Source organism: Lolium perenne, chromosome 2, assembly GCF_019359855.2.
Source record: "Lolium perenne isolate Kyuss_39 chromosome 2, Kyuss_2.0, whole genome shotgun sequence".
Taxonomy (NCBI): Eukaryota; Viridiplantae; Streptophyta; class Magnoliopsida; order Poales; family Poaceae; genus Lolium; species Lolium perenne.
This window is the reverse complement of record NC_067245.2, coordinates 141,415,616-141,432,404: the sequence shown is the minus strand read 5'-3', so window position 1 is coordinate 141,432,404 and position 16,789 is coordinate 141,415,616.

Here is a 16,789-nt window from a genome sequence, read left to right as displayed (position 1 = left end):
CTACAGTTTCCCATCATTAAAGAAAAAAGAACTTGTTTAAAACCCCAACTATCATTGACTACTTACACCTGCATCCTAGTGAGTTCAGGACAACTTACAACCACTTTTGGTGGTGTCGCCACCGGAGAAGACCATGCCGCGGGGGTTGGGGTCGGCGCAGCCGGAGAAGCTGGTGCCGCCGCCAGGGAAATCAGTGCCGAGCCAGATGGTGCTTCCAGCGGAGAAGAAAGTACCGCGAGAGATGGAACCGACGCTGCCAAAGGGTAAGAAACGGATGTACTCGTAGATCCTTCTCTAGTCACGATCTGGATAGAAGAGACTGGACGTCCATCAAGCTGCTGGAGGATGCGGTGGATCAAATCGGCAGAGTTCAGGAAATATCGGTGATGTTCATCTGTGTCGGCGGCCGTTACCGCCAGGCAGCTGCCGGTGGAGGGAGGAGGCGAGCCGTTCATGGCAGTCATTAGTGTAAAAGAGGTGAAGTAGGTGCGAGAGATAGAGGGTTCGGGACTGAAGTAATTGTAGTCTGCTCTCTCATTTTTACAAGCATGCGTCCTCAGGCAGATATTTTTTTTAGATGCGTACTCAGGCTGCTTTGTCAAACCAGGGCCTCAATGAAGCCCAGTTAACTATTTCTCCGCTAAAAGCGCGCTATAGCATATCTAGAGGGTCCACGCTTAGTAATTTTGCTCGTTGTGGCGCTATTTAAGAAACAGCATGCTATATCGCCCTAAAACTTCATAGTGTTAGCGCGCTATTTTTTTCAGGCAAGTTGCTTTCACTTTTTCGTGGTGATGAACTACAATCTGTTGGTTCCACTTCTAAGTCAGAAGATAATATCGCTTATGCTAATATGTTTTAATAAATAATTTATACTATGTTGTTGCCTTGTGAAATGTTGATGTTAGCCTTCTAAAATACTTGAGATCTATTTCTATATGTGGTTATGTATATATGATTCAGTCACTTTTGGACTATATATATCTATTCGCTCTAGTAAAATTATTTATTTTTAGGCTATATTTAGTATTATTTTGAAATATACCACACTATTACCACGATATAGCGTTCATATCGTTTGAAGGAGGCTGCCGCTAATTCATTTAGCACGCTATTTTAAACATTGGTTAAGACGCGTTTGGCGGCCTGCATCCAGGCTGGTGGGGAAATACCGTACCCAAGTGCTTAAAAGATTGCATCTTTTAGCAGGAAAACATTAGGGCACGTCCAACACAGGTGCTACTGCAAGGGGCGTGAAACTCTTTTCACCTGTCCTAGCTAAAGCACCGGAACCAACAGGAAGTCAGTCTGCCATCAGCAATTAGCGCTGTAAGGAGAGTACATGGAGGAATTTACAATCTTTTGACATTCATTTGTTCTCTATTAGCGCCATATAGTATATAGCATTGTAATGCCCTTATACTCCTCTCAACATTAAAAAAAAGGTGTGCATATACTAATAACAGTTGCTGAAATGAAACTAAAAATAAACAGACATGCACGGTTTACGAAGGATGGAAATACAGAGTTCATCACCATCCGTTTTAAATAAGATTAGATTACTTCAATGTGGGCTACATACACACTAAAATGAGTAAACAGACACACTGAAATGGGTCCAGGTATATAAGATTCAGATAAAAGGAAGAGCATCTTAAGATACGGAACAGGTTACTGAATTGTTCAAACATATCGTACAAAAAAGATTATTTTCTCCAGAAAGATTCATGGCTCAGTTTAGGGTTGCATCAACATGCGGATATTTTTCGGACTAGGCTTAAACCACATTGTCGCCTGTCGGGGAAATCCCCAACCATCTTCTGGAAGGGTGATAACTCCCATGAGCTCATTTTCCCCTTGGTGTAGGTTACAACGACAAATACAACTAAATGCTGGTTCCCGAAATGCATAGTGTGCGATGTACACACAATTTGACCTCATGAATGGAGTCAATGTTCCATCAGGAGCATTGCCATCATTTATCTTCAGGTTCATTGGATAATTTAGTCCAATGAACAGAGAGTGTGTGCCAAGGCTGTCAACTCGACTCCAATTGGGTCCAATCAGGGATAGATCTTTCTCAAAAATATGTATGACAGGGGCAGGATACTCCCGCAGGATAAGGCCATTACCATGATGCAGAACTTCTGCAGGCTCAAGGTGATCATTGCTACGTATATACCGATCTTCATGGATGATCATCAAGCGCTTGCCATCGGCTGATCGAGCTAAAAACCATCTGCCATATGGTTCCTTCATCGGTGATGGGATCATGAATGGCAGGGCAAGGTGTGCATCTGCATTGTAAACGGAGACAAAAAAATAGTGTTTGAATGACTCAGGAAGACAATAATACCAGTAGCTGCAACTTCACATTTGTAGGATCAAATGGAGGATGCAGTCATTATACTTATATAAAAACTCGAAGAAATAAAATTGTTCCCATTTGAGATGTATGTTAATTACACTCATATTCATTGATGGTAGATACATATCTCAACCTTATCTGATCCATGATTGTAATGCTTTGAGTACATCGAATATTCAAATAAATTGAAAGTTTGCATGCATCAATTGATGAAGAGGCCAGGGCTAAGCTCCTTATTCATATTCTGACAAGAGCATGCAGTAACTAATTCAGGAATGCATTCATATACTGCAATAATCTAGTTTGGGTTGACAGATTAGTGCACTGCATATACTACTGTAATTCGTTTGTAGCAATGGTTCAGTTAGGTTAGGATAATTAAATGGTGCACAGTCATTTGAAAGGTGAAAAAAATCTTATTGAGCAATTAGTTAATTCAGTTACAATATATCATGAATGAGCTTGATATTAAAATTTATTGCGAAGTATATCATATGGATTGAAGAATTACCGGCCTGTGATTGATCCCAGCAATATGTGGTGCCGGTCCACCCATCCACCGCAACAATGAAGCCGTTGTGCTCGATGGCGTCACTGTAATCTACACCCAAACTAGCAAGAGAGAATAACCTCCACTCCTGGCTACCATTAGCCAGGTAAGCGAGTCCAGAATTGAATAGAGCGATGAGCTTGTAATCTAAGTAATGTCCAGCTTTTGTGGGCACTTCGCAAATTACAATCTTCAACAAAAGCATGGCACGCCCATACGTCATGTACCTTTCAGGAGGCAAGTCGGGGAAGCCAATCCATTCCTCCCGAAAAATGTTGCAAGTTTCCGACGATGGTAGGGAGATTTCTTGGTGCGTGTAGATGTTCGCGAGGAACCAGTTCCCACCTCTGTCCACGCCGGCGATCCAGTTGCCGTTCATGCCAACCCAGAATCTATTGTCCATGAACGGCAGGATGGCTGTGCGCCGAGGATGGTCAAGGGGCACAACGTGGTACACCGTGTGGTGCGCACTACTATCATCATAGTGCCAATGGGCAGAATCGGGCATCAGCAAGCAGGGTCCATCCCAATGGTGTAGATTCATGTTGTCGGCGACATGGCGGCACAGCGTTTTCGAGCATGCGGCCAGCCGGACGTCGACTGTAACATCCAGACTCTGGGCAATGAGATTGAACAGCTCGGCGGGGAGCTTCCCCCAGTCGCCATACAGCTGGTCATCATTCGATGCCGCCATGGAGACGAGATGGATTTAAGAGGGCGGAAGCAAGTATGTGTGATTGGAGTTTTGTAGGAGAGTCGAGCGGGAAGGAGGAGTGTTGCGGTTCTGCGGAGGGGTGAGGAGAGAAAGCTATGCAAATGGGAGATCTAGAGGATGAAAAAATTTGCTACAGTACGAGTAGCAATGTTGGCGAGTGGAGAACGATGATGGAAGTGGAGAGCCAAGGATGGAAACGATGGAGGTGAAGAGTAGGAGTGGATATGACTTTTTTTATTCTTCAGCAGCTGCATCGAGGCGCTGAGTAAAACTTCGGCTAGGATAGCACGCCACTACGTCCTGGTGCAGTTACTGTCCCGTCAAATCAGTTTGACCACAGAAATGGTTTCTTTATTACAGTATAACATAATTTTTTCGAACAATATATACTACTCCATTTAATATACTCACTCCGATTCATATTACTAGTCAAATGATATGGATGAATCTAGAACTAAAATGTGTCTAGATATATCCATATTATAGTCAACTAATATGAATCGGAGTTTGTTTGGTTCAAAGGATTTCTAAAGGTATCTTGTACGGAGTAGGATTTTACACATAGGGATTTTTTCTATAGAGCTTGCTTGATTCAAAGGATTGAGAACCCTCCAAAATACCTATGGATTGCTTTCTCTACAATCCTATCTCTTGGTAATATTGCTATGTGTCTATAACAACTATGAAATGAACTCAATCTCAATAGAATTTTCCTTTGTCTTTCCTAATCAAACAACTAGTTATTTTATGTCTTCGTTTACAAATTAAGATAATTTTTAGGTTATAGGTAATCATCGAGCTTATGTGATCATCTTTTATGATCAAACTTACTTGATCAGCCGCGGAGGCGCAAAGGAGCAGTGGTGTGCATTAATACGGCCGCATGGGGAAGGCACAACTAGCGACGATGAGACGTATCGCTAGCATTGGCCTAGGGAACCGTCGCCACCATTAATAAAAGCTATCCCTTTGGGCACCATGTCTCCCACTACTCGTGTCACGCGCGCATGTGGGTTACAGATGGATGGGCTGGGGAAGCCGGACAGAAAACATGACAACCAGGGGGGAAATGAATAAAAATAATACAAAGTCGAAAATATTTCGAAAAATAAACTTTGTAAGAAACTCCATGCGTTTAGAAAATGCGAAGGCAATATGTTGAAACACGTCTAGACCACGTCTAGAACCACCATCCAAAAGCTTAAGGATTAAATTGATTTTTCGAAAGTCAAACTATGTTAAGTTTGACTAAGTTTTTACCAAAAGCATTAATATGCAAGATACAAAATCAATATTATTAGATAGAAAATAAATTATATTTTCATATGGTGTCTACAAAATATTATATGTGCTGATAGATTCTTCTAAGAGTTTGGTCAAACTTTACTTGGTTTGACTTTTCAAGAAAAATATATTAAGCTTTAAGCATTGGAACGGAGGTATTTTTCGAAGCACCTACATGTCTTTAGAAGACAAAAGAAAACATGGAGTAAGGTTGTTTTTTGTGCAAAAAGTTTACGTCAAAATTTGGTTATTTGTGTAAAAAGAATCTCAAATTGTGTTATGTGCAAAAAATGCACCAACAAGTGGTGGTATGTGTAATTTCCTCCGTCACACAAAAGGCAAGCCATTGATTCATACTTAATTGTGAATAATTACAAAAGTACTAGTAGGCAACTAATAAGAGCACATGATTAAACTGCTATGCGAGATCTTCAGCCACCAGAAGTCGTTCCCGCGCCTATCTAGCAATGAAAATCACGCGGTCTACGACTTCCATCAAAGAGACAAGCTGAGCTTTGATCCGTTCTCCCAGAGGAATGACCTCGTCACAACTCCTACAAGCAAAGGCCGTGATCTCATCTTCTAGGAAAGACACCGCCTGCCTGTACCGAAATATCTTGATCCCTAACTCGCTGTTCTCCTCCCGCATGCTGGCAAGAACCAACTTCATCCTCCGACAGGATAAGCAAGGGGAGTGATCCTGCCAAAGGTAACAACAAACATATCGAGCGTTACCGGCAAACGAAATGCACAATTTGGCTGATTAACGAATGTGGTCACTAACATGTAGGACAGACTTAAGTGCTGTCTACATGTCAGTGACTCGAAGTACCCAAAAACCAGCAACCCAAAGTCAGCTAATATTAACCTCCGTCTTCAGCTCCTTCATCCTCTTGAACGGCGGGGAAGCTGGCAACTTATCTTCTTCTACGACCTCTCGCTAGAACCTGACGTCGAAGGATGAGAGATCCTGCGAACGGATGTGCTGCGCCTGCGCGTGCGATTCCCCAGGGGGCTTCTGGCGTAACTCGGAGTTCTCGGCGTCGAGATGCGGAAGTTCCGCTCCCGGGGCCTTGTTGACCCTAAGCCGAGATAGCTCCTGTGTAAGCCGACGAAAAATGTTCAAAATGTTACAGATCAGGCATATCATTACCAGTGCAAACGAGGTAAGTGAATCTCCGGGATCTCGCCCAACGACCGCGGTTGGTCCAATGCCACCACATCTTCTCTGAGATTGACTAACTCCTTTACATCATCTTCTCCGACATTGACTATCTCCTTTACATCATCTTCTGCTCCGAGCTTGACCATCTCCTTTACATCATCTTCTCCTGCGAGCTTGATCATCTGCCTCACATCATCTTCTCCGGCGATATCGACACTCTCCTGCGGAATATAACAGATATAAGTCCGAGTATTAGCAGCAAAACGAAGGTAATTAAAAGAGGCGTAGTAACCCTTGTGTCCTGGCTCATCAACGGCGGGGACGCTGAGCCCGCATCGTCTCCTCCGAGATCTCCCTTCGGAGGCAGGATTGTTAGAGACAGTGTACTTCTGGTAGTAGTATTTATGCGTGGGGCGCCAGGGGGTCGAGAAGCTAGGACTACATCTTCTCCTCCGAGCTCTTCCTTGGTAGACATGACAAATGGAACGAGGTGTGGGGGGCGTAAAGGTATAAAATGGCGGACGGCCGCCCCGCCTCGGCCCTCCAAGGCTTATTTTTTTTGCCTTACTAAACTAAAAACCATATTTTGCGTCTCACACGTCTGCCCTAAGAGGGCTGCAAGGTCCCATGCATGCAGGTCCCACACTTTAGTGAGCACAAGTCATGTGCGGTAGGTAGGCAAACTTCCAACAATCTTCTTTGTCAAGTGAAGAGACGTCGTCAAGACTCTCTCTCTCTCCCCCCTTTTGTCATTGAAAAAAAAAAGAATATTAGACGGGCGCGTAGCCTGCACTGCAGGGGGCGATTTTGAAAAAGTAACCCTTTTGGCAAAGAAAAACACAGAATGAGCCACACAAAAAGGTTATTCCAGTGAAATAGATTGTTCAGAGGGTCAGTCCGTGCTTTTCTTTGACAAAAGGGTTATTTCTGTCAAAATCGCCGCACTGCAGGTTTGCAGCACTGAAAAACCTTGCGTGCCAGTCAACATCACTTCCCGGAAAGGTTTAAGCATCGAGGCCGTGACTGCTCTCCCTTCCTCTTCTCCTTCCGTGTGATCCCTCTTCCACCTTTTTTCCTTTGCAACATTTGCGAAAAATTGTCCGTGACTTGTGCTCACTGAAGTGTGGGACCTCACGCATGGGAACCACACGTAAGTGATAGACCTGTTGGTGTAATAATTCGGGTGATCATTATACTGTATTAGAACTCCGTACAAAGTTTCGTATGGATTCAAGGGTAGGAAAGCCAAGTTAACTCATTTACATGACATTATTTTTTCCATGATGCCAAGTTAACTCATCTAACATTTGGTACATTTTGGTTATATATTCGAAATTTTACTTGAAACTTGTTGGTCATGCCATTTTACTACTCGCCTAACACTTTTTTCGCGCGTGAAGGGATGGTCGAACCCCAAAAAACTTGCAAATACGAGCTAAATTTGTGGGACCCCAAAAAACTTGCAAATACGAGCGCTTCATCCAAAAGAAACACACTCGTGTCCCCTACCACCCCCCATGATTTTGACCTAAATTTGAAATCAAGCCAAAGGTGGTTCAAAACCGGCAATCAGAAAGCATGGATTGTGCGTCTTTTTTCTATATAGTTAGAGAAAATAGCAGACATGCCATACCAATGTTTTAGAAAAGAGCTTTTACTTGTGCATTTTGGGTTGTCGCACATAAATGTGCTTTTACTTGTCTGCCACCAATTAATCGAATTCTCATTTGTGGGAAACGAGATGGCCATTTCCAAAGTTTCATGAATTATCTCAATGTGAATCCATATATGTACCATTTTTTGGGGGCTAAATTGCTTAAATGCAAATTTGAATAGTGGATAGATGAAGTACATGATACGTCCAAAACGTATCTACTTTCCCGAACACTTTTGCTATTGTTTTGCCTCTAATTTGTGTATTTTGGATGCAACTAACATGGACTAACGCTGTTTTCAGCAGAACTGTTCTGGTGTCTCGTTTTTGTGCAGAAATCCAACTTTCAGGAAAATCCTCGGAATTTATGCGAAAGGTCCTATTTTTCCAGAAGACTCACGGAGCCAGAAGGGCAAGACAGGTGGAGGCCCGAGGGCCCCACACCCTAGGGCGGCGCGGCCCAGGAGGGGGGCGCGCGGCCCTAGCGTGTGGCTCCCTCGGCCAGCCTCCGACGCCCTCCTCTGGACTACTTAAGGGGTTCGATCTAAAAATCGCGACCAAGAAGTCGAAGTCGCCAGAAACCCTCCAGAACGCCGCCACATCGCGAAACTCCGTCTCGGGGGCCAGAAGTCTCTGTTCTGGCACTCCGCCGGGACGGGGAATTGGAGGAGATCATCGCCATCATCACCACCGACGCCTCTCCATCGACCAGCCATGTTTCCCACATCCATGTGTGAGTAATTCCCCCGCTGTAGGCCGAAGGGGATGGTAGGGATTGGATGAGATTGGTCATGTAATAGCATAAGATTGTTAGGGCATAGTGCCTAGTGTCCGTAATTGGTACTTTGATGATATTGTTGCAACTTGTTATGCTTAATTGTTGTCACTAGGGCCCGAGTGCCATGATCTCAGATCTGAACATGTTATTGTTTCATCATGATATTCATTGTTTTATGATCTTACCTGCAAGTTGTATACACATGTCGCTGTCCGGAACCAATGGCCCCGAAGTGACAGAAATCGGGACAACCGGAGGGGATGGTAGTGATGTGAGGATCACATGTGTTCACGGAGTTTTAATGCTTTGCTCCGGTACTCTATTAAAAGGAGTACCTTAATATCCAGTAGATTCCCTTGAGGCCCGGCTGCCACCGGCTGGTAGGACAAAAGATGTTGTGCAAGTTTCTCATTGCGAGCACGTACGACTATATATGGAACACATGCCTATTGATTGCTTTGTATTTGGACACCGTTTTATTATTATCTGCAAATGCCCTGCTTTGATTGTTACATGAGTTTCTCTCATCCATGCAACGCCCGTTATCCGTCCCCGTGCCTACAGTATTTTAATCCTGCTGTTTACTAAAATCACTACTGCTGTCTTTGTTACTCTGCTGCTGTTATTTCACTACTGCTACTGCTATAAAACTGTTACTACTGATAAACTCTTGCGAGTAAGTCTGTTTCTAGGTGCAGCTGAATTGACAACTCCGCTGTTAAGGCTTTCAAGTATTCTTTGTCTCCCCTTGTGTCAAATCAATAAATTGGGTTTTACTACCCGCGAAGACTGCTGCGATCCCCTATACTTGTGGGTCATCAAGACTGTTTTCTGGCGCCGTTGCCGGGGAGCATAGCTTTATTTGGAAGTTCACTTGGATTGATATTGTTCGCTGCAAATTCTCCATCATGGGTAAAACTCGCGATCCTAAAGTCGCCATATTACCATCCACTACAAGAAAAGGTACAACTCTGAGTACCTCTGCTACTCTTGATTCACCATCTGTGATAGGTCAACTTGTTTCACCGCCGCAAGCTTCACTTGCTGGTACTTCTGCTGAATCTGAAAATTCTCATAATATTGATAATGTTTCTGCTGTGCTCGATGATAGTGGTTCATTGGGATCCTTTCTAGATGCTACAATTGCTAGGTCTAGACAAATTGAAAATGCTGAAACTCCTAATGAAAATGCTGCTACACCTGTTAATTCACCTGAACTTGATTATTCTAGTGATGATCCTGATGAAGATTATGTGGAGCTTAATGATGATTTTATTAATAGATGCAATGCTACTGCTGATGCAAGAAAAATTAAAAAGTTTCTCACACAATATACTATTAGACATAAGTTATCTCCTGATCCTAAATTTGCCACATCTCCTATATGCATTAAGGATAAATATTATGATTTTTCTCTTGATCTATCTCATATAGCTATTGTAGAGAAAACACCCTTTTGTGGTACTGAAAAAGAAAGTGCTGTAGAACACATGATTGAACTTTCTTCTATGAGTAGCTTGTTTTCTGATGATGTCAAGATGCGTACTTACTTTGTCGCTAAAATTTTTCCTTTCTCATTAAAGGATGATGCTAAAACTTGGTATAATAATTTGCCTCCTGGTTCTATTAAAAGTCCAACTGATTTGCGTGATGTTTTCTTTCGAAAATACTTTCCTGCTAGTGCTCAACATATTGCTTTACAGAAAATTTATAGATTTGACCAGGGAGATGAAGAGAAATTGCCTGAGGCTTGGGCAAGATTTTGTTCTCTTATCAGAGCTCGACCTGGACATGATTTAGAAAAGAATGATCTACTTGATATATTTTATAGTGGACTAACCATTGAGTCTAGAGCATATTTGGATAGTTTTGTTGGTTGTGTTTTCAGGAAAAGAACTCGCATTTAAGGCTGAAGAATTATTGGCTAAAATAGGCCAGAATCATGATGATTGGACTACACCTGAACCAACTCCAACACCAATATTGAAGAAGAGGGGTTTAATTAAATTGAATGATGAAGATATGAGGGAAGCCAAGAAGTCTCTCAAGGAGAAAGGTATTAAATCCGAAGATGTGAAGAATTTACCTCCCATAGAAGATATATGTGAGATAATTCCCCCTTCATCCATGATTGAGGTAAACTCCCTTCAACGCTTTACTAGGGAAGATATTCTGTATTCAAAACCTCCTGCTCAATGCTTAGATGAGTTTGATAATTATATTGTTAAGCAAGAAAATTTTAATATGAGAGTAGAGAATCATCTAATGGAAAATTCTCAAGCTATCAGCAATTTGCATGATATTGTGGAGAGAACCTCCAATGATGTTAAGATGCTTGTTAAACATTTTCAAATGGTTCAAACTCAAATTGATCAACTCACTAAAGTGCAAAATGACTTATTAAAAAATAATTCTAAAGAGAAACATGCTTATGAAGTAACAACTAGAGGTGGTGTCACTACCCAGGATCCTCTATATCCTGAAGGGCATCCCAAAAGAGTTGAACAAGATTCTCAACGCATTGAACCTAGTGCTCCTTCTAAGAAAAAGAAGAAGAAACATAAAAATGTTGTAGAATCCTCTGAACCTGTTAATGATCCTAATAGTATTTCTATTTCTGATGCTGAAACTGAAAGTGGTAATGAACATGATAATGATAATGATAATGATAAGAAAGATGCTTCTGATAAAGAAGAAGTTGAGGATGAACCTGAAAAGCATGCTAAAAATAAAAAGTATACTAAAGAAGATTTTATTGCTAAGAAACATGGTAATGAAAGAGAACCTTGGGTGCAAAAGCAAATGCCTTTTCCTGCTAAGAAACTAAAATCAAAGGAAGAAGAACACTATAATAAATTTTGCGATTGGATGAAACCTTTATTCTTGCAAATCCCTTTGACTGATGCTATTAAATTGCCTCCTTATTCAAAGTATATGAAAGATATTGTTACTAACAAAAGGAAATCCCCAATGAGGATATTTCCACTATGCTTGCTAATTACTCCTTCAATGGCAAAGTTCCAAAGAAGTTGGGCGACCTAGGTATACCTACTATTCCTTGTTCTATTAAGAATAATTATGTTAAAACTGCTCTATGTGACTTGGGAGCCGGTGTTAGTGTTATGCCTTTTTCTCATTATAAGAGGCTTTACTTAGATAAGTTGATACCTACTGATATATCTTTGCAAATGGCTGATAAATCTACTGCTATTCCTGTTGGTATATGTGAGGATGTTCCGGTTCAAGTTACTAATAACTGCTTGATATTAACTGATTTTGTTGTGTTGGAAATGCCTGAAGATGACAATATGTCTATTATTCTTGGGAGACCTTTTCTTAAAACCACAGGGGCTGTTATTGATTGCAATAAAGGAAAGGTTACTTTCAATGTTGATGATAAGGAGCATACCGTCTATTTCCCCAAGAGGATTGATAAAGTATGTGGAGTCAATACTATTTCTAATGTGAGAACTATCAAAATTGGAACTATCGATTGTCCTATATATGAGCCTAAAGAAGGATATCAAAGTCTTATGATTGGATCCATATCAATACAATTCTAGGTAACATGATTGATTTGAGGTTCATTTCTTCTTATGCTATGTAAAATTTATTTGGTGGCAAGACTTGATCAACCTTGTTAACAAATACTTTTTATATGCATAGAGGAGGTAAACAACATCTCTTTCTTCCTCCACTTGTTTTACTTGCTGTAGCACTTTTGATTTGCAAAGTTCCCTAGTTAATTAGAGATTTCAAAAATTTTCCTGTCCAGTAATAATAAACTTAATACAGAAATGTGCATTTTTCAAAGTTTTCAAAAATTCACAAAAATTATACCGTTTGTCCTATTTGTCGAAAATGCACCTGGGAGCACCTGGAGATGACCAGTGGGGCACCCCAGGGTGGCACCCCACAGGCCGGCGCGGCCAGCAAGGGGGGCGCACCACCCTGTTGTGTGGGTCCCCCTTTGCCCCACTTCAGCATCTCTTCCTCCCACACTCTTCTCTCTCCCGAAAAAATCAACAACAACTTTCTCTCACTCGCGTTTTTGCTCAAGAGCTCAGGATTTCTCGATCTCTTTGCTGAGCCCAGATTTCTATCTGAAATTTGGCACATTTGCTCTCCGGTATGTGACTCCTCCGATTATCCAAGTAGAATTTTGTTTGGTTGAGTATATCTTGAATATTTTGCTGCTGTAGGTAACATGTTTAGTGAGCTTGCATGCTTGTTTTAAGTTGTATAAACTAGTTTTGATGCATGATTAGTACTCTAGCAAGTTTCTATGGTAGTTCCCCTCAATTATATGTCACCAAATCAAATTTTATATCATTTGTTGAAAAATTTCAGAAAATGGAGTGAATAGATATCAACTAAACCAACAAGAATTGGAGGTGCAACAAGTCATGAGAGTGAACCGCGAAGAGGGAGTACACCCCTCTTACTACCCGTGCACAGATTTCATGAGAAGTGCAGGAATATTGGAAGATGTTCAGAATCTAATTTCTCGTGCAGGGTTGAATGATTTTGTTGATGGAGAACCATGCCAATATGCAAAATTGACTATGTCTGTTGTGCAGGATTTTAAGTTCAATTAGTCGCAATCTAACCCCATGGTTCAGTACAAGATTTATAATAAAACTGTCAACTTGCCATTCAATGATTTTTGTACAGCAATTATAGTACCGCAATGGGGATCATGCGAGAAGATAAGGGGATCGCCGCGAGAGCTCTTAAGCCTCTTCGAGATGATTTGTCATGGAAGGAGTTTCTCAGAGGATGGTGGTAAAATCACTAGCATTCAACTCCCAGCTTTCCGCTACTTTGCTTATTTCATTACTAAATGCGTTCTTGCTAGAAAGAATGGTAGTAGACTATCCATCCAGGATTTAGCTTTTCTAGCTGCTGCACTGCAAGGTAGTAAGGCCTATAATTTGGGTGCGTTGATAGCTTATAGACTTGCTACTAACCATGAGAAGGGCGGAATCTGTGGAGGTCTCATCGCCTCTCGTTTACTAGCTTTGCATGGTGTAGAACCTCACCATCTTGATATTCAACTTTCCATAGAAAAACTTGACATAGTCTCCATGATTAAACATGAATTTGTTTCTGATTCATCTAACTTGAGTAACCTGTCTTACAAGATAAAATTTTACAAAAAGACTTGGAGAACAACTAAGAAAACTGAAAAACTAGTAAGATTGCCTGCGACTGTTCTATTTATCCTTGATTCCAGGGAGGATTGGTCAGTCACAGAAGGTGCACTGAATGCACACATAGAGGGAGGAGGCCATCATGCAAGAGACAACACGGAGGAGGCCGAGGAACACCTCGACTCGTCATCCGATGCAGCAAGTTCTTCGCATCAACATTTTGGACATGTGGAGCCTCCGTGCTTTTCTTCTGCACAGGGACCTTACTATGACTACGCCATGTATGATCCACCGGCGAGGAACAGCGACCCTCGCTGGGGTTGAACTCCACTTAGGCCAAAAGCCTAAGCTTGGGGGGAGGTATACCGGCATCACTCATTCTTTGCATATTATGGTTGCTGGATACTTGTATATACTTGTTTAGTTTCTTTGAGTGGTTTTCTAATGAGAGGGAGATGATATTTGGGGAAGTGCTGCCTGAAAACAGATTCTGGACTATTACCGAAAACATTCTCAAAAATAGCCAGAACGATATTTTGCGAAGGAAATTTTTGTGCATGTTCCCCAGGTTGTTATCTAACTTTCATTAGTTGAACACTTTTCGATTTGAGCAGTGGAAGAATTTCTTAAAAATCGAGTACTGTACTGCTGTCAAGTTTGACGAATTTCTGCTGCTTTGTGTTTATGTGACTCTTCTAGTTTCCATTTTCTTGTTTTTGCTTTGTTTCTTTCCTAAAACACAAAAAGACCAAAAATATTTCTGTTGTTTCTCTTCACCATTTGTTTGTTTTGGTTTCTTGCATTTATTTTGCTTTATTTGCTATCGTTGGTTTGCTATAAGAAAATCCAAAAAGATTTTGCTTTGTTTGCTTGTTTCCTTTTGTTCTTGTTTCCAATTCGAAAAATCCAAAAATATTTGCTGTTCTTCTTTGGTTTGTAAAGTTTATCTTGAGTTCAATGGTCTTTGGTGGCTAGAGCATGGTTTTCATTTCATATTATCCAAGCCACACAAGTGAAAGGCAATAATGACGATCTACGACAATTGGATTGTGGTGAGAGGCTGGTATGAACTCTATTTGTTTTCATTTTTGTACATATACTCATCCATGTGAGCATGCTTAGTTGGTTCATGTGAGGTATATGTCATTTAAGAAAGTCTAGTAGTTCTTGATCTCTCATGTTTAGCTCCAATTTATTAATATGAGTAGCATGTCATGGATGTTTGCTTGCATTGTTTTATTCATAAGTAGGTGTGACATTGTGGTATCCTCCTCTGAATAATTCATTTATATCGACTTGGCACATGCTCACGCATGCATATGACTGAACAAAAGTCAATTAAGCCTCTATGATTTACATTGCTTCAGAGTTCTCGTATCACTTTTATGCCTCCATTAATTTATTTTGCCGCAAGCATGATTATGACAGTTACTGCTCTCTTGATTTGTCGCTCCCTAGTCTTTTGCTAGCCTTCACTTGTACTGAGCGGGAACGCTGCTCGTGCTTCCAAACACCTGAAAACCAAGTTGTTCCAAAGTGTCCACCATAAACACCCATGCATGGCATTTCAAACCATTCCAAGTAAATTCTCATGCGCTACCTTTAAACCTTCAAAATGCTTCTCAATTTGTGTTAATGTTTCATAGCTCATGAGGAAGTATGTGGTGTTTAACTTTCAACCTTGTCATTTACTCTTGATGGACTTTCATTATGGACTAGTGGCACATCCGCTTATCCAATAATTTTGCAAAAAGAGCTGGCAATGGGGTTCCCAGCCCCGATTAATCAAACTTCATTAATAATTCTCTTCACATGTTTTGCTCTGATTCATCAGTAAGCAACTTAATTTTGCAAATAGACACTCCTCCATGGTATGTGATTGGTGGAAGGCACCCGAGGATTCGGTTAGCCATGGCTTGTGTAAGCAAAGGTTGGGGGGAGTGTCGCCCATAATAAAACTAAAATATGTGTGTAAACAAAAGAGAAGAGGGATGATCTACCTTGCTGGTAGAGATAACGTCCTTCATGGGAGCCGCTCTTGGAAGTCCGGTTGGTGAGGTAGTTGGTGTACCCATTACCATTCGTTGACAACAACAAACACCTCTCAAAATAATTTTACTCCTGTTTTAAAAATGAAAAGCTCTAGCGCATGTTAATCCCTACTTCCCTCTGCGAAGGGTCAATCTTTTACTTTTATGTTGTGTCTCCATCCTTTCTTTGAGCACTATCTTGAGAGCACAACTGTCATTCTTAGTATAATATGCTTGTCCCAAAATATGATTGATTACGGTATAACTTTGATGCTTTTATCTTTGACAATCACTATTTCTAGTCTTTCTATGAACTTCAGAGGTGCCTGGGCATTTATGTTTTGCTGATTAAATATGGGCAAGCGAGCTACCACTTTATCATACTCTTTTATGAACATTGCAATCCTGCTTATAGACATGATTCATGATGCTTATTATTAATTGTTGGTACCTGTCCATGATTGACATAGCTATTAGATGATCTTATTTGCATGTATCCTATATGAACCGCCTAAGTGTTAGCCATATCATGAGAATATTTACATCATATGAGCAAATGTGTTCGTGAAAGTTCTTTTATCGCATCAGTTGTTAACTGAATTTCTTGAGGACAAGCAATAAGCTAAGCTTGGGGGGAGTTGATACGTCCAAAACGTATCTGTACATATCAAACAAATAACTGAAAAAAATACAGGGGTGTGTGACCCGAATGTCTGGAGCCATGGTACGAGAGATATAATGGCTTACCACACGAGCCCCTTCGTCCAACTAGCTAGCACAAAACAAGGGTGAGCGTCATGAGATTGATCGACATCAATTTCAGAACATGCCAAAGTTATTGTGGGGCTCGATATAAAAAAGCTCGAAACAAAGCATGAATATTGAGTCATATCATCTGTGGTTTACATACTACCTCTATATATATATGACAATACCAAATGAATGTGGCATATATATACACTTGTATATCCTCTTTTAGAAGAACCCTGCACAGTTTTCGGCACCATATGTGTGTTTGAGTACAAGTTCCACTCACTTCCCAAAAGTGTGTGAGCATTGTATTAAGTACTACAAGAAAACAATGGCAAACCT